The sequence below is a fragment of the Eulemur rufifrons genome, chromosome 7 (assembly GCF_041146395.1).
Source record: "Eulemur rufifrons isolate Redbay chromosome 7, OSU_ERuf_1, whole genome shotgun sequence".
NCBI lineage: Eukaryota > Metazoa > Chordata > Mammalia > Primates > Lemuridae > Eulemur > Eulemur rufifrons.
Genome location: NC_090989.1, coordinates 41,586,237 through 41,606,357, shown reverse-complemented (window position 1 = coordinate 41,606,357; position 20,121 = coordinate 41,586,237).

Sequence of the window (20,121 nt, the reverse complement as noted above, 5' to 3'; positions counted from 1 at the left end):
ACATATAGATAACTTCAAATTGTTAATGGATAAAAGGTTTTTAAAAATACTTTTTGGCAATATCCCTTACAAATATAGATGCAAAAATTCTCAACAAATCCTAGCAAACTAAATTCAGGTGCTTATCAAAAAAATAATCCATCACAAACAAGTGGGCTTCATCTAAGAGATAGAGGGATGACAACATATGCAAATCTATAAATGCAATTCACTACATAAATAGAAGTAAAAACAAAGACCATATAATCACCTTAATAGACACAGAAAAAGCATTAGACAAAATCAAGCACACTTTTATGATAAGAACACTTAACCAAATAGGCAATAATAAAAGCCATATGTGACAAACCCACAGACAACATCATACTAAATGGGGAAAAATTGAAAGCATTCATGCTTAGAACCAGAGCCAGACAAGGTTGCCCTCTATCACCACTTCTATTCAATGTAGTGCTGGAAGTCCTAGCCAGAGCAATCAGACAAGAGAAGCAAATCAAGGGCATTCAAATGGGGACAGAAGAGGTCAAACTATCACTCTTTGTTGACAATATAATCTTATATCTAGAAAACCCAAAAGATTCTGCCATGAGATTACTGGAAATGATAAACAAATTCAGGAAAGTCCCGGGGTACAAAATCAATGTACAGAAATCAGTATCATTCCTATGCACCAACAACAGTCAAACTGAGAACCAAATCAAAGACTCAATAACCTTCACAATAGCAACAAAGAAAATAAAATACCTAGGAATATATTTAACTAAGGAGGTGAAAGACCTCTGCAGGGAGAACTACAAGACATCATTTTTCTCAAATCTAGAAAAAATAATTCTATGCTTTGTATGGAACCAGAGAAGACCCCATATAGCGAAAGCAATCTTAAGCAAAAAGAACAAATTGGGAGGCATCAATTTACCTGACTTAGAACTATACTATAAGGCTATAGTAACTAAAGCAACATAGACTGGCATAAGAACAGAGACATAGACCAATGGAACAGAACTGAGAACCCAGATATAAAACCATCCTCTTATAGGCATCTAATCTTTGACAAGGCAGACAAAAACATACACTGGGGAAAAGAATCTTTATTCAATAAATGGTTCTAGAAAAATTGGACAGCCACATGTAGAAGAATGAAACAGGATCCATACCTCTCACCTCTCACAAAAATCAAGTCATGGTAGATAACAGACATAAAACTAAGGCATGAAACTATAAGAATTCTAGAAGAAAATGTTGGAAAAACTCTTACAGAACTTGGCCCATGCAAAGAATTTATGAAGAGGACTCCAAAGGCATTCACAGCAACAACAAAAATAAATAAATGGGACCTGATCAAATTAAAAAGCTTCTGCACAGCCAAGGAAACAATCATTAGAGTGAATAGACAACCTACAGAATTGGAGAAAATAATCTGATAAAGGACTGATAACTAGAATCTATATAGAACTCAGCAAAATCAACAAGAAAAAATCAAACAGCCCTATCAGAAAGTGGGCAAAGGACATGAACAGAAACTTTTCAAAAGAAGATAGACTAATGGCCAAGAAACATGAATCAATGCTCAACATTTCTAATAATCATCAAAATACAAATCAAAACCACAATGAGATATCACTTAACTCTGGTGAAAATGGCTTTTATAAAAAGTCCCAAAGCAATAAATGTTGGCATGGATGTGGAGAGATAGGAACACTCATACGCTGCTGGTGGGTCTGCAAACTAGTACAACGTCTGTGGAAAGCAATATGGAGATACCTCAATAAGCTAAATGTACAACTACCATTTGATCCAGCAATCCCATTACTATAGACATTCTATAAAAAAGACATCTGCACTTGAATGTTTATAGCCACAGAATTCACAATTGCAAAGATGTGCAAACAACCCAAGTGTCCATCAATACATGAGTGGATTAATAAAATGTGGTGTATGTATATCATGGAGTACTACTCAGCTACAAAAAATAATGGTGAACTAGCACCTATTGTATTACGGTGAATGAAGATGGGGCCCATTCTAAGTGAAGTATCGCAAGAATGGAAAAACAGGCACCACATGTACTCACCATCAAATTAGTATTAACTGATCAACACTTATGTGCACATAGGGTAGTAACATTAATCGGGTGTCAGGCGGTGGAAAGGGAGAGGAGGGGATGGGTGTATGCACACCTAATGGGTGCAGTGCACATCATCTGGGGGATGGACACACTTGAAGCTCTGACTCAGGGAAAAGGCAGCATATGTAACCTAAACATTTGTACTCCCCAATATGCTGAAATAAAAAAAATGAATAAAGTAATATAAAAATTAAATTAATGAAAGAAAGTGAGGCAGAGAAAAAGAGATAGAAACTCTCATAAACTGCTTAGCTCAGAAGCCTTTTCATATAAGATTACAAGTTTATTATAACTAAGGAGAGTCCTTGGACAAATCAGAGTAGTCTGATAATTTCAGCTGAAAATGGAAGAAAAAAAATTCACCAAAGTTGAAAAGCACTATAGGAGAAATTTAGTAGAGAGAGTTGTATTGCTCGATTAGTCTTTTATTTGAGGACATAATAATATAGGCTTTTAAAATTTCAAATCTGAGATTTCTTAATGAAATTTTGAGACAGAAGTTAATTCTTTTGGCTTATAATGTGCTCAATACTGTGTTCTCAGGGATATTTGTATGGTTAATTAACAATTCTTGCAACAATTATATGAATAAGTAAATCAAAACCTATTGAGGTTATCATTTTTGTAATCAAGGATAAACTTTGGAGATTAGCTCTTTTCAAATTGATGGGGTCATTAAGAAAAATTTTTTATGGCTTAGAAATAAAACAAAAGTGTGAACAGTATATTCTTTCAAATTTATACTGGAACATCCACAATGAATTATTTAATGATCTATAGAAATGTACCTGTTTGATGTTGCTACTAAATAAAAGCTCTTACACTCATAAAATACACATTGATGTATAGATCTTATCCAGTAGAATTTCAAATTTCTGTCTAGTGCAAAAATAAACCCAAAAGTTATGTATTGTCCAGTAGGTCATTAATCAATTTTTTTTCTAACTGGGTAAACTATTTTAGAATGTCTTTCATGTTGAACTTGTAATCAGTCTTCCTCTATCTCTCATCTGAACCAAGTTTGTCATCTGACCAGTATCCTCCTTCAATGAGTTGAAGAAAATGTTTCCCGAGTGTTTATTTTCTATTTTATGAAAATTATGATTTTAACTTTTTTAACATTAATAAACAAATTTTTATTTCAAGATAAAAAATATTGTGTGATATAATGATTTTTCAAAATCTTGTACTGACTTATAATTCAATTTGTAGATTATGGAAGTTCCTATTGCTCTAAATCCTTGCCAATATTTCATCAAAATTAATTTTAGCTTTTCCAGTTGAAAAAAAGATCTCTGTTAAAAGATATGCAGGGATCTATCCTTGCCATTTTAATTCATATTTTCCTCTTTACTAACAAAGTTGGGCATTATTTCATATGCTAATCGGTTATTAAATTTGATCATAAATATATTTTTATGGTCTTTGTATCCTATTCCATTGATCTATCTGTCCTTGCCTAATATCACACTGTCTTAAATACTGAAGTTGTATAATAGGGCTTGAGATGCAATAGAACAATTCCTTGCTCTCTTATTTTTTTATTCAAAAGTGTCATGCCTACACTTGGTCTTTGCATTTCCCTGTAAATTAGAATCAGCTTGTTAATTTGTACAAAGAAACAATATATAAAATTATTAAAAATGAAAAAAATGGGATTATCAATGAATTTGCATTGAAACTGTAGATGAATTTTCAATAAATTGTCATTTTTAAGTGAAGACTCTTCCAAATAATGATTATGATATAACTGAATACTAGGTCTTCTTAAAATTTCCTCAATTTGTTTCACAGTTTTCCACATAGAGGTTTTTGGATAGCCTTCTTTGACTTATTTCTAAGTATCCGATTTCTTATGTTGCATTAAATCATGTTTTAACTGTTATTATCTAATAGTTTAATATCTAGTTATCTACTGATCTATATCATATATTTTATCTATATATGTATAGAGACTAAACTTACATATTAAATTTTATAATTGATATAAAATTATTTCTAAAAATGTTTGCATATACAATCATATTATTTGAAATTATAAGATTTTTTTCTTTTTAATTCACCTCCCATATAATTATTTTTTGCCTAATGCAGTGGATACAATATATAAGAGTATTAAATTGAAATGTTAATAATGGAGCTATTTTAAACCTCATTTCAAAGTGAAACATTTTAGTATTTCACTATTGAATGTTTTTATAGGTTTTTTGTAGACACTGTTTACTGAGTTATAAGTTTACTTCTAATTTTCAGTTTTCAGAAAAGTTTATTTTAAATGGAACTTTAATTTCATCTATTTTATCAGTTTGTCAGTTTTCTACATCAATTGTGATCATATGTTTCTATTTAAATCTGATAATATGACCAACAAAATGATTAATTCTGAAATATTAGTTAACTTAATTTCCCAGAATGAAATAAATTTGATCATGATTTATTTTCATCATTGTTTATGGCTGATTTAGTCTGCTAATATTTTAGATATAAAAAATTTAATGTTTAAATTTGGAATTAAGTATACCCTGACATGGGAAACAAGATATAGAGTACACTTTCATTTTGTATTCTATAAAAAAATATATCTCTAAGAGTGAAATTATTTAGCTTTTGAATATTTAGCAAAATCTGCTGGTGTAGTCATGGAACTGGAAATTTATTTCTGGAAAATTCTTAAATTACACATTTAATTTACTAATTTTGTGACTATTAAGAATTGGCAACTAGATAAACTTTTCTCTAGGTATTTATCCATTTCATCTAATGCAAATATTAATATAGCAATGTTCTTAATTCCATCATATTATCCCCTGTATTTTCATCCTGTTTTTATTGCTTGCATTTTTACTTTGCTCTAACTGGAACTATTTTACTTCAAGGAGGTGATAATTATTTTTTTTACAGGGGGCTATGTATAATTGTGTCAACTTTATTCATTTAATAATCTAACCCTTCCATAATAATGTGAAATAACACATTTATCATAAGTAAATGTCCGTGTGTATTTGTATTTATTTAAAAACCTTATATTCTATATTATTACATATGTACACATCACTACACTGTTTTAATTCATCTAAATTTGTAATAGATGTTAAATACTTAATATGACTGGTTTCTCCTCATTAAAATCACCCTCAAAATTTTAATTTTGTACTTTTTTTTTTTTTTTTTTTTTTTGAGACAGAGTCTCACTCTGTTGCCCAGGCTAGAGTGAGTGCCGTGGCGTCAGCCTAGCTCACAGCAACCTCAAACTCCTGAGCTCAAGCGATCCTCCTGTCTCAGCCTCCCGAGTAGCTGGGACTACAGGCATGTGCCACCATGCCCGGCTAATTTTTTCTCTATATATTTTTAGCTGTCCATATAATTTCTTTCTATTTTTAGTAGAGGTGGGGTCTCGCTCTTGCTCAGGCTGGTCTCGAACTCCTGACCTCGAGCGATCCTCCTGCCTCGGCCTCCCAGAGTGCTAGGATTACAGGCGTGAGCCACCGGGCCCGGCCAATTTTGTACTTTTTAATATTTTTATTTAATTACATCTCTAGTATATGATATGCATAAAAATAATCATCTTCTATATGTAAGACATTTTAATTATATAGATAACATATATTAAACAAATATGTATATAACTAAATGATATACATTTTTTGTAGTATAAAAGATCATTTCCTATACTTAAAACCAAATTTCCAGTTGGGAATTTATTGGGGATTACATTAATTTTTTATACTAATCTAAGAGAAGTTTGATTTTGCTATTTCAAATCAACCTTTATTTTGTATAACTGTTTTGTTATTTCTTTTACTTTTTCCTAGAACACTACCTACCACCTTAAGTTTTCAATTCCTTCTCATAATTTATTCTTTAAGATTCATCATATCTGCTTTGTCTTCTGGCTTTATGGAATTGGTTTTACAGTTATCTTTTCTCAATGCATTATTGCATTTTCTCACACTATATTCTCTGAAAGGATTTTTCTATTTTTTGTTATTTACTCATTAACTTTTCCTATTCTTTTTTCCTATTTTCTTATATTAGTTTGGTGTGCAGCCTCTTTATTTTCTTTTCTTTATTTAATTTTATTTGATAGAGGATTTCTACCCTAGACTGATAATTTTCAAAAATTTTTTTTTCTGGGCAATAGAAACAAGATGTTCTGGAATGGCAGTAATTCTCACTGGCTCATAGCAAAACTCTTCATTACATAGAGTCATGTTTGCTTTTATGTTTTCCCATACATATGCATGCAAGTATGTGTATTTATATATGAATTACAATAACATTTATGCCTTTCTATTTGTCAAAGATAAATAGCTACAAGACAGTTTAAAAAAGTTTCTCCCCCATCCTGAATCAAAACACAATCATTTTGTGCCAATTACACTACTCACTGATATCAAATTGATTTGTTTTCTTTAATCCTGTCCTTGCTGCTATTCTTTGTTCCCTGATGGCATTCAGAAAATATCTCATAGCTAGCTCACTTCCATATCTCTAAGCGAGAGTCTTTTGTTTTATCACACCATGGTGCAATCCTTTTTTTGGAATTCTGTCGTTTGGCTTTTTCTGATGTCTGCATTTTCAGGCATTATCTAATAATGTCTTCCTAAAGCTTTGTTTACCTCCAAATTGAGAACAGGCATATATATGTGTTCTAGTCTCTTTTAAAAGAAAGCTTACATTACTATTTTTTATTTTCCTTTTAGGATTTGATATGATTAAAAAAAAAAAAAAGCAAGGAAGCAGATGCATCTTTAATTTTCCTTTTAAACCCAGAAGTCCACAGCACAATTTTAATAGTTACTGCTCAAAACTTGAGCCTTATCTTCCACTTATTAAAGAATATTTTTTTAGAAAATATATAACCATGACTCTTATACAAATATAAAATGATCACATATCAATTATTTTATTTAACTTGTAAATACTGATTTAAAGGAGAATTATTTGAATGTATTTAAATAGGTAGTCATGAAAGTTGAAATAAATTTTAAAATAGGTGCAAAACTGTTCACTATCCACAGACCAATAATCAATGATTTAACTAGATGTAATGCAGTTGTATTTTTATAGAGAAGAATAATTTACCTTATTATTAATTTTCTATGATTACAGGCTTGTAAAATAATTCAAAGACAATGAAAGTTGGAGATAAAGCAGAGCTGTACTAGACACAGCAGCCAGTAATCTCTTTTGTCTACTTTAGTTTTTCTCAATTGTTCCTAAAACATCTGACTGTGGAAACAAGTTATACTTTCCAGTTGCCATACTAGAATTTCAGTATTAACAACTTGTCTGTTCATAGCATGAATATTGGTTATGTTACCTTAACCTCTACATGTTCAAACTTGTTTCTGACACTTTGCCAATTCTCCAATCACTTGATAGCAGATATTATGATATAAACTTTCCCTCCAGGGATGCTTCCAAATACTGTATTTCAATAACTTTCCCAGAATAAATTCTTTTAAGAGAAATTCTGAATACTCTTTTAGTCTTTTCATTTGGATGTGCACCATTTGTCCAACCCATATTCAATTTGTCATGTTGTTTTATGTCCATGCAATTGCCATTGGGACACTAATTCTCCATTGTGCCCAGTGAGTCCATTACTAGTTACCCAATGGCAGAGGCTTTACGTGAATTTTTACCTTTCAACATTTTAGTACTGCTGGATTCACTCCACATGAAATCAGCCTCATTTTACTTAACATATGTTAACCTCAATATGCAGTAATTAACTTAGAGTATAGTTTATTGAGTAAAGTGCACAAATCTTAAATGAACAGCTGGACAAGGATTTACCTATGGATATGTACATTCAACTATTATCCAGGTCTAATGAGAAACATTTACAGCATCTCAGAAAGTTCCCATGTGCCCTCACTTAGCCATGTGATCAAGCAGAATTAATTAAAAAGACACTTCTGGGTATATATCCAAAGAATTAAATCAGTATGTCAAAGAGGTGTCTGTACTATCATGTTCATTGCAGCATTATTTACTGAGTGAATGGATAAAGAAAATAATATGATAATTACATACCATGGAATACTAAACAGCCTTTTAGAAAGAAGAAAATTTTAGTATAATATTTTCTATAACGTGGATGAACCTAGAAGACATAACACTTATTGAAAGAAACCAGGCACAGAAAGATAAACACTGCATGATCTCACTTATGCGTGAAATCTAAAAAATTTCAACTCACAGAAGCTGAGAGCAGATTGGTGGTTACCAAGCGATGGGGACGTGGGTGAGGGCATGAGATAGTCTATTTGTTTATTGTTCATGCTTATACTGTACAGTTTTAATTAATATACATTTCTCTAAAACTGATGTCTGATAGTACAATCCTCCAGATTTATTCATTTAGTCTGAGATGTTCGTTTTCCCTATGTTGGAAATTTTTATTGGTATAGTATTGAGACTGTAGGTTAATTTGGGGGCAAAACTGGTATTTTTACATTACTCCTTCTAATCAATAAACATGACATTTTCCTCCATTTTTTTCTCATGTGCATGTGCATGTGAATTTTTTCTCAATTGTGTTGTCTAGTTTTCAGTGTAGAAATTTTACATATATTTTATTAAATGTAGCCTTAGTCATTTGCAATTATAAATTATAGCATTTTAACACTGTGTTTGCATTTGTTTTCTATACATCCTGCGTGCATACAAATTTAGAATTGTTATATATTCTTGTTGGATACATCCTGTTATCTGATATTAATATTACCAGATTTCTTTGTTTGGTGTGTTTTTATGGTATATCTTTTTCATTTCTTTGCTTTCAAACTTTTTCTATATTTAAATGTATCTCTTATAAATAGCACATAGTTTGGATTCACACTTTTTATTTTGTTTGCCTTTTTATTTGATTATTTTTCCAGTGTGGTAATCTTTGTCTAATTGTGGACTATGGGATATCTTGGGGTTCTTATCTACCAAGTTACTATGTGTTATTTTTATATGGCACCAGTTTTATTTTTCCCTTATTTCTTACTTTCATTTGCATCTCACAGCTATTTACATATCGTTTTATTTTTCTCATTTATTATGTTGGGAATTCACAATATCTACTTATTCTTTTCTTTTTTTATTCCAAAATATTAAGAAGGCATAAATATTTTTTTTACATGGATACCTTGTATAATATTTAAGTCAGGGATTTTGGTGAGCCTATCACTAGAATACTGTTCATTTTACCCAATAGGTAAATTTTTATCCTTGAACTCCTCTCTCACCTTCTCCTCTGACTTCTTGTTTTCCAATGACCTTTACATCTCTTTGTGCCTATGTGTACTCATTGTTTAGCTCACACTTACTAGTGAGAACATATGGTATTTGGTTTTCTATTCCTGAGATACTTCACTTAGGATAATTGTATCTAGTTACCTCCATGTTTCTGAGAATCACTTGTTTCATTCCTTCTTATGGCTGAGTAGTATTCCATAGTAAATATTAATATATACCACCTTAACTTTATCCATTAATAAATTGATGGGTACTTACGTTTATTCCACATCTTTGCAATTGTGAATTATGTTGCAATAAACATTCAAGTACAGGTGTCTTTGGGATAAAATCATTTCTTTACTTTTGGGTAAATACCCAGCAGTGGGATTGCTGGATTGAATGGTAGGTCTACATTTATTTCTTTGAGAATTTCCATACTATTTTCCTAAGAGTTTGTACTAATTTCCAATTCCATCAAAAGTGTAAAAACTCTTGTTTCTGTCCGTATCCACACCAGCATCTATTGTTTTTTTACTTTTTTTTTACTTTAATACATTCTTTATTTTATTTTTAATTGACAAACAGTTTTATGTACTTATGCGAGAGTTTTGATATCATTTGCAACAACATGGATGAACCTGGAGGCCATTATGCTTAGTGAAATGACTTCACTAAGCATAGTGAATGGACATTTAATGCATTGGTTTTTCTGTGTTTTTTTGTTTGTTTGTTTGTTTTCTTGAAGATTGGTGCATTGCTTTTATTTAAATTCTGCCAGAAGCAGAATATTATTTTTTATTATTTTTTTATATTTATTTTTATTTCATCTTACTATGGGGAATACAGAATTTCAGGTTACATACGTTGCCCATCATGTAGGTATCATGTAGGTATATATCAATCCCCTCTCCACTCCCCCTCCCCAAGTCAGCACCTTCAAGCGTGACCATTCCCCAAAGGGTGCGCAATGCACTCATTATGTAGGCATACACCCATCCCCTCCCCCCACCCCCCACCACAGTCTGATATCCGATTGGTATCGATCCCAGATGTGTATTTAGGTGATGATCAGGGAAACCAATTTTCTGGTGAGTACATGGGATACTTGTTTTTCCATTATTGGGATACTTCACTTAATATAATGGGTTCCAACTCTCTCCAAGAGAACCATAAAGATGTCATATCTTCGTTATTTCTTATAGCTGAGTAATATTCCATGGTATACATATACCACAGTTTACTAATCCAATCATGTAATGATGGGCATTTGGGTTGTTTCCACATCTTTGCAATTGTGAATTGCGCTGCTATAAACATTCGGGTACATGTGTCTTTGTTATAGAATGACCTTTTTTCCTTTGGGTATATGCCCAATAATGGGATTCCTGGATCAAATGATAGGTCTACTTGAATCTGTTTAAGATATCTCCATAGTGCTTTCCATAGGGGTTGCACTAGTTTGCAGTCCCACCAGCAGTGTATGAGTGTTCCTGTCTCTCCACATCCATGCCAACATGTGTTGTTTTGGGATTTTTTGATAAAGGCCATTCTCACTGGAGTTAAGTGATATCTCATTGTGGTTTTGATTTGCATTTCCCTGATGATTAGGAATGTTGAGCATTTTTTCATATGTTTGTTAGCCGTTCTTATATCTTCTTTTGAGAAATTTCTATTCATATCGTTTGCCCACTTTTTGATAGCGTTGTTTGATTTTTTTCTTGCTGATTTTCCTGAGTTCTAAATAGATTCTTGTTATCAGACCTTTATCTGATGTGTAGTATGCAAAAATTTTTTTCCCATTCTGTAGGTTATCTGTTTATTCTCATGACTGTTTCTTTGGCTGTGCAGAAGCTTTTTAATTTAATCAGGTCCCATTCATTTATTTTTGTTGTTGCTGTGATTGCCTTAGGGGTCTTCTTCATAAATTCTTTGCCTAGGCCAATGTCTGTAAGAGTCTTTCCTACATTTTCTTCTAGAATTCTAATCATTTCACACCTAAGGTTTAAGTCTGTTATCCACCATGATTTGATTTTTGTGAGAGGTGAAAGCTGTAGGTGCTGTTTCAGTCTTCTACATGTGGCTAACCAATTTTCCCAGCACCATTTATTGAATAGGATTCTTGTCCCCAGAGTATGCTCTTCCCTGCTTTGTCAAAAATTAGGTGTCTATATAAGGATGGTTTTATATTTGGATTTTCTGTTGTGTTCCACTGGTCTGTGTCCCTGCACTTGTGCCAGTACCAGGCTGTTTTAAGAACCACAGCCTTGTAGTATAGTTTGAAGTGTGTCAAATTAATACCTCCCATTTTGTTTTTATTGCTTAAAATTGCTTTTACGGTGTCTTCTCTGATTCCATACAAAGTGTATAATTATTTTCTCTACGTCTGTGAAAAATGATGTTGGTAGTTTAACAGGGATTGCATTGAATCTGTAGATCACTTTGGGTAGCATAGACATTTTAACATGTTGATTCTTCCGATCCACGAGCATGGTATAGTTTTCCACCTATTTGCAAGTTCTCGTATTTCTTTTCTCAGTGTTTCATAGTTTTCCTTATAGAGGTCCTTTACCTTTTAGTTAGGTATATTCCTAGATATTTTATTTTCTTTAATGCTATTTTCAAGGGTATTGAGTCTTTAATTTGGTTTTCCGATTGACTGTTATTGGCATATATAAATGCCTCTGATTTGTGTATATTGATTTTGTAGCCTGAGACTTTGCTATATTCATTAATCAATTCCAGGAGTCTCAAGGTTGAATCCTGGGGGTTTTCCAGATATAACATCATATCATCAGCAAAAAAATGAGAGCTTGATCTCTTCCTTCCCTCTTTGGATTCCCTTGATTCTGCTCTCTTGCCTGATAGCTCTCGCACCCAAACAGAAACCCTCATTCCTACTCAAAGTCATGGAAGCTAAACAACTTTCTCCTGAACAATTATTCTATAAAGGAAGAAATCAAGATGAAATCAAAAGTTTCTTTGAATTAAATGACAATGGAGATACAACTTATCAAAATCTATGGGACACAGTTAAAGCAGTCCTAAGAGGAAAATTCATATCCATAAATGCCTATATCAAAAAGACAGAGAACTTGCAAATAGACAACCTAATGAATAGACTCAAAGAGCTGGAGAAAGAAGAACAGAATGACCCCAAACCCAGCAGAAGGTGAGAAATTACTAAGATCAAATCAGAATTAAATGAAAAGGACAACAAAGAAACTATAAGGGAAATTAACAAAACAAAAAGTTGGTTCTTTGAAAAGATAAACAAAATAGACACACCTCTGGCTAGACTAACCAAGAGCACAAAACTAAAATCTCTAATAACCTCCATTAGGAACATGAAAAGAGAAATCACAACCAATGCCACAGAGATACAAGATATCATCTATGAATTCTACAAAAATCTTTATGCACACAAACTGGAGAATGCGGAGGAAATGGACAAATTTTTAGAAACACGTAGCCTCCCCAGGCTCAACCAGGAAGAAATGGAGTACCCGAATAGACCAATATCAAGAACTGAAATCGAAACAGCAATAAAAAACCTTCCCAAAAAAAAAGCCCTGGTCCAGATGGGTTCACACCTGAATTTTACCATACATACAAAGAAGGACTGGTGCCCATCCTACATAAACTATTCTCCAATATTGAGAAGGATGGAATTCTCCCCAACACGTTCTACCAAGCCAATATAACATTGATACCAAAACCAGGAAAGGACGCAACAAAAATAGAGAACTACAGACCAATTTCTCTCATGAGTATAGATGCAAAAATTCTCAATAAAATACTAGCAAATCGAATCCAAGTGCTTATCAAAAAAGTAATCCACCACGACCAAGTGGGCTTCATCCCAGAGATGCAGGGATGGTTCAACATACGTAAATCTATAAATGTAATTCACCACATAAATAGAAGCAAAAACAAAAACCATATGATCCTCTCAATAGATGCAGAAATAGCATTTGAAAAAATTCAACACCCTTTTATGATAAGAACGCTTAACAAAATAGGAATAGATGGAACCTACCTAAAAATGATACAAGCCATATATGACAAACCCACATCCAACATCATTCTGAATGGGAAAAAATTGAAAGCATTCCCACTTAGAACTGGAACCAGACAGGGCTGCCCACTGTCCCCATTACTTTTCAACATAGTTTTTTAGCTTTTTAATAATGGCCATTCTGATAGGCATAAAGTGGTATCTCATTGTGGTTTTAATTTTTATTTCCCTGATGATTACTGAGGTTGAACATTTTTTAATATGTTTATTGGTCATTTGTCTATCTTTTTTTGAAAAACTACTGTTCATATCTCTTGCCCACCTTTTGGTGGGGCTGTTTATTTTTTTCTTGGTGATTTGAGTTCATTGTATATTCTAGGATATGAGTCCTTTGTCTGATGTACAGTTTGCAAATATTTTCTCCCATTCTGTAGGGTGTCTATTCACTTTGTTGATTATTTCCTTGGCTGTGAAGAAGCTTTTAAAATTAGTTAAGTCCCATTTATTTGTTTGTTGTTGCTGTATTTCCTTTGGGATCTTAGTCATAAATTCCTTTCCTAGGCCAATGTCTAGAAGAGTTTTTTCCATATTTTCTTCTAGAATTCTTATGGTTTCATGTCTTACCTTTAAGTTTTTACCAATGTTAAATTAACTTCTGTATTTGGTGAGAGAGAGAAGTCCTGTTTCAATCTTCTACATGTGGCTATCCAATTTTCACAGTACCATTTATTGAATAGGGCTTCCTTCCCCTAGTGTTTGTTATTGCCTGTTTTGTCAAAGATCTGTTGGGCATAGGTATATGGTTTAATTTCTGGATTCTCTATTCTTTTCCATTGGTCTATGTCTCTATTTTTATACCAGTATCATCCTGTCTTATTTACTATAGCCTTGTAGTATAACTTGAAATCATGTAATGTGATGTCCCTAAATTCGTTTGTTTGTTTGTTTGTTTGTTTTTTTTGCTTAAAATTGCTTTGGTTATTTGGGCTTTTTTCTGGTTCCAAATGAAGCTTAGGATTTTTTTTTTTTTTGAAATCTGTGAAATGTGGCATTGGTATTTTGATGGAGATTTCATTGAATCTGTAAATCACTTTGGGCAGTATGAACATTTTAACAATCTTCTTTCTGCCAATCCATGTGCAAGGGATGTTTGTCCACTTATTTGTTTCACCACAATTTCTTTTATCAGAGTTTTGTAGTTCTCCTTACAGAGATCTTCTTGATTAAGTATATTTCCAGGTATTTTATTTTCTTTGTAGCTATGGTGAATGGTATTGAGTCCTTGGTTTGACTCTCAGCTTGACTGTTATTAGTATATAGAAATGCTACTGATTTGTGCACATTGATTTTGTAACCTGAGACTTTGTTGAATTTATTTATCAATTCTAGGAGTATTTTCGTAGACACTTTAGGATTTCGTAGATACAAGATCATATCATTAGGAAACAGAGATAGTTTGCCCTCTGCCTCCCTGATTTGGATGTCCTTTATTTCTTTCACTTGCCTGATTTCTATGGATAGGACTTCAGTACTACACTGAATAGAAGTGGTGACAGTGGTTCTCCTTGTTTTGTTCCACTTCTAAAGGGTAATGCTCTCAAATTTTCCCTATTCAGTGTTGGCTATGGGTTTTTCACATATGGCTTTTATAATTTTTAGATATGTTGTTTCTATGCCTAGTTTGTTCAAGGTTTTTATCATGAAAGGGTGTTTGATTTTATTGAATGCTTTTTCTACATCTATTGAAAGGATCATATGGGATTCGTTTCTTTTTCTGTTTATGAGGTGAACTACAGTTGCTGATTTGTGTATATTGAACCATCTTTGTACCCCTCTGATGGAACCCACTTAATTACGGTGAATTATCTTTTCGATGTGTTGTTGAATTTGGTTAGCTAGTATTTTATGGAGAATTTTTGCATTTATCTTCATTAAGGGATATTGTTCTAAGCTTTCTTTTTTTGTTGTGCCCTATCCTGGCTTTGGCATCAAAGTGATAATTGCTTCATAGAATGAGGTAGGGAGGATTCCCACGTTCCTGATGTCTTGGAATAGTATCTGAAGGATAGTTTCCAGTTCTTCTTTGTAGGTCTGGTAGAATTCACCTGTGAATCCATCTGGTCTGGGGCTTTTATTCATTTGGATATTTTTTATTACTGCTTTAATCTCACTGCTCATTAGTAATCTGTTTAGGGTTTCTAATTTTTCCTGATTCAGGATTAGGTAGTTGTGTGCTTTCAGGAATTTATACATTTCCTCTTAGGTTTTCTGGTTTGTGTTCATGGAGGTTTCTGTAATATTCACATATGATATTTTGTATTTCTGTGCTATCAGTTGTAATATATTCTTTTTCATTTCTGATTAAGCTTCTTTGAATCTTTTTTCTTCTATATCTGGTTAATCTGGCTAGTGGTCTATTGATTTTGTTTATCTTTTTGAACAAAAAAATTTTTGTTTTCATTGATGTTTGTATTGCTTTTTTTTTTTTTTTTTTTTTTTTTGAGACAGAGTCTCACTCTGTTGCCCAGGCTAGAGTGAGTGCCGTGGCGTCAGCCTAGCTCACAGCAACCTCAAACTCCTGAGCTCAAGCGATCCTCCTGTCTCAGCCTCCCGAGTAGCTGGGACTACAGGCATGCACCACCATGCCCGGCTAATTTTTTCTATATATATTTTTAGCTGTCCATATAATTTCTTTCTATTTTTAGTAGAGATGGGGTCTCGCTCTTGCTCAGGCTGGTCTCGAACTCCTGAGTTCAAATGATCCGCCCACCTCGGCCTCCCAGAGTGCTAGGATTACAGGCGTGAGCCACCGCGCCCGGCCTGTATTGCTTTTTTGATTTCCATTTCATTTATTCTTCTCTGGGCTTTGCTATTTCTTTTCTTCTACTGCCTTTGGCCTTGGTTTGTTCCCTTTTCTAATTCCTTGATATGTGACATTAGGTTATTAATTTGTGATCTTTCTGTCTTTTTGATATAGGCATTTAAGGCTACTCAGGTGGCAGCAGCAGTGTTATCAAGATGGCAAGATTTTAGTGGCAGATGCTGAGGGCCAGTGGGCACCTGCTCTGCTCAAATCCTTGGGAGGCAGCTGCTGTGCTTTGAGAGTGCACAGCACCCAGTCACAGTGCACATGAGAGCACTTGCCCTCCCTCCCCACTCCATTCCTGGCCTGGCAGATGTAATGGGGAGGTGGCTGCAGTGGAGCTAACCCCTCTACAGACTCGGCAGTCTGGAGCTGAGAGCAGAGTGGCATCTGTTGCAGAGACCTCAGACAGGAAGCTGGTAGGCTCCCCCTGTGCTAGCTCTCTGGTGCAATGCTTCTGCACCATCTCTAAACAGCTCCCTGATCAGTTTGGAGGTCTGCTGTGCTTGGGAAGCCCTGTCACAGCTCAGATTTCAGTGTCTGTTGGGGGAGTGAAGATCCTCTGGGATCTCTTCCCTGACCTTTCCACACATGTGGATGCTTCCCCCAGATACCTTCCTATCTTGTTGAATGGATCACCCTGCCTCTCTCTCTCCTCTGCTTTGGATATCTCCAATCATTTCTCTGATGATTCACAATGCTCTCTCTCGAGAGTCCTCCATGGGTGAATCTCTACCTGCAACCTTTGATCTTCTCCTTGAGAGTGGTGAGTGCAGGCTGCTTCTAGTCTGCCCTCTTGGCCCCAACACATGGTTATTCTTTTAGTTATTACTCTAGAGATTACAAATATTTTTATCACCTTCTGAGCAATAAAAGAAACTTAACAATTTAAGCTCTTTTACCTTTTGAACTCGTTTTGCTATGAATAAGTTAAAGCAGGCCCTAGGCTGAGATCTTTACAAAAGCTTGCTAACAAGGTTGGCCTTTTGCTAGCATCTGAAATCTTGAATTGTGAAATGCTCCCTAAATGATAAATTGTTTCTCTGTGTCTACAGTGTGATTTGTGGTGAACACCAGCTTTACTTCTGAGAGTCTGGAATATTGGTAGTTCAGTAAAGTATGTCCACATGACCAGCTCCCCAAGAAAAACCCTAAACTCTGTCTCAAATAGACTTTTCTAGGCAGAAGTATTACATATGTGTTATATTTTCCCTGCTATAGGAATGGTACACTCTGTATGATCCCTCATAGGAGGAATAGAATATAGGAAACCTGTATATAGATTACTCAAGACCCAGCCTATATCTTTTCCCCTACTGAACATGCTGGATGTCCTGACCCTGTTACTGAAATAAATTTGAGCTATGGGGCCAACTATATGCTGAGATTGTGAGTCCTTCTAATGAATGATTGAAGATGGGAATGGTTTGGGACCCCTAAAACAATTGCCATATATTTTATTTCCACATATATCTTAAAGTCATGCTGAGACATTATCAGCTTTGACTTTAAAGTTATTATATTTTACCTTTCTTTTGCTGTTCTTTCAAATATATATTTTAAGGCTGCATCTGGGATTATTTTTCTCCTGCCAGAACTCCCTTTTATAATCTCTTAATGCATATCTGTTCTTTTAGTTTTTGTTTTCTTGGAAATGTTATTATTTGACATTTATTTAAGAGAAGCATATTTTATAGGTATTGAATTGCAAGCTATCAGATTATTTTCCAGCACTATTAAAACTAGTGACTATTTTTCTCTAACAGCTTTTAAGCTTTTCTTCTTGTCTTTGTTAGCAGTTTGACTGTATGTGGTTTCTAGTATATTTGTTCTATTTGGGGTGCAAACAATTTATTGAATCTGTGGTTTAAGGTATTGTATCATCATTTGAATATATTTATTCAGTATTTTTCTAAACATTTATTTTGCCTTATTATTTCTCTATTCTCCTTCTGAGACTCCAATTAAACATATGTGAGAATTTTTTTATGCCACATGTCACAGTAGATGTTAGACAGATAATGATATTCACGGACCCATCTTGTTTTTTTCTTTTTTTTTCACTGCTTGATTGGTCTTTCTGTGCCAAAAAAAAAAAAAATTGAGTTTGTAAAGTTTTTTTTTGCTTTATTCTCACAGCATAATTAATTTTTAAGTAAATCATTCACGTTAGAGATGATTTACTTTGTGTTTTTCTTAATAGATTATAATTAATAGTACAGAAATATAAACTTCTTTTGAAATACCTATGAATAATTCTTTATAAACATTTCTAAATGTTTTATATTCTCATTTTCAATTTTATTCTTAATTTTTCCATTAGGTTTGAAAATATTAATCTTGTATAAAAGAAAGATCCATAAGTAAATCTTTTCAACTCACTGAAAATGCTGAAAGCATATTTATTTTAATTGTCAGTTTTGCAGATTCAAATGTATTTATATAGCCATCTGCAGTACTCTCTTCTGAATGAGAAAATTAATGTTGCACATTAATAAAATGAGCTAAGAGTTGGCTATGCTTATCTAAAAGGCTCACACAGTCAAAAATAAGTTATATGCGATAACACACATTGGTCACTAAACATTAGTCTTTTGGAAAATTTTAAAGTTTCTGTTTTATGTCTGCACTGAAAGGATGAAATAATTTTACAGATAGCTTTCTAGAAATATGATGACTTTGATCACATTATTCTTAGTTCATAAAATTCAGTTTCTTGTAGATTTTTAATTATTAAATTTTAAAATACCTTAAAATACAAATTAAAAACATATAATCATGATTTATTTCCTACATAGGAATATGTTAACATTTTAACATTGCATTAATCTATTTACTTATCTAAACACTTTAGACAAATTTTTAAAGCATTACACATTTTCAATAATATGTAACTTTTATCATAAAAATATATGATATACCCTTTTTGAAATGAAATGCAAAAATCTTTCCTTAAAAATGACTAAATCAAAAATATTGAGATTATAAAGCATATAAAAATGTAGAATCTACTTTGTAAAAATATTAATAAAAACCTTAAGTATTGATCTACCAAAATGCCTGTCCCCAAACAACTGAGTTGAATCTAAAGAAAGAAAAGATATAAGAAATTATCAAATTTAAAAACAAAGAAGAGACTCAGACTCACTCAAATGTCGTATGATTTGATCCAAATTATAAAATAAACCGTATTGCTGTGTGGGAAACTTTCGTTGCTTCACTTGAACTCTGATATCCCATTCCCTTGCTCTGTCTTTGACTCCCTCTAGCTCTCCACCTGTGACCATGTGATCACCCTCCTCACTCTAGTCTTCCTCTGATACTTCTAATAGTCGGTCCCCTAGCCCTAATTCTTGTGGGTATATTACTTGCGATATCTGACCTCACCATCCTCAACTGGGACACCCTGTCATACAGAAGACTTTCTTAATTCACTTAGTCTCTGACCTCATACACCAAACTGCCTCCTCAGCCTTGTCCACTCTGCTCAGGGTTTTCTGTCCTGGTATTGGGCATTGTTACCACCTGCACATCTGTTTCTCAGTCCTCTCAGATTCTGACATTTCAATCTGAGACATCATATCTCCCTCCAACTCAGCATGATCAGCTATCTTGTATGACCTTACCTAATGTCTTTAGGACTGAATTATCTTGATTGGATTAGAGTGATAGATGCTAACTTCCTGATTTTGATGGTTATATTTTGGTTATATAGAAGAATGTCTTTATTTATAGGAAATAAATACCAAAGGATTTGAGGATGATTAGCACCATCTTTGCAAAGTGATCATCTCAAGTGGTTCAAGGAAGTCACCAGGAAATAGATGAGGAATTTACTGTACTAGGCAATAAATAATAATGGACCACTGCCATGATTAAAAA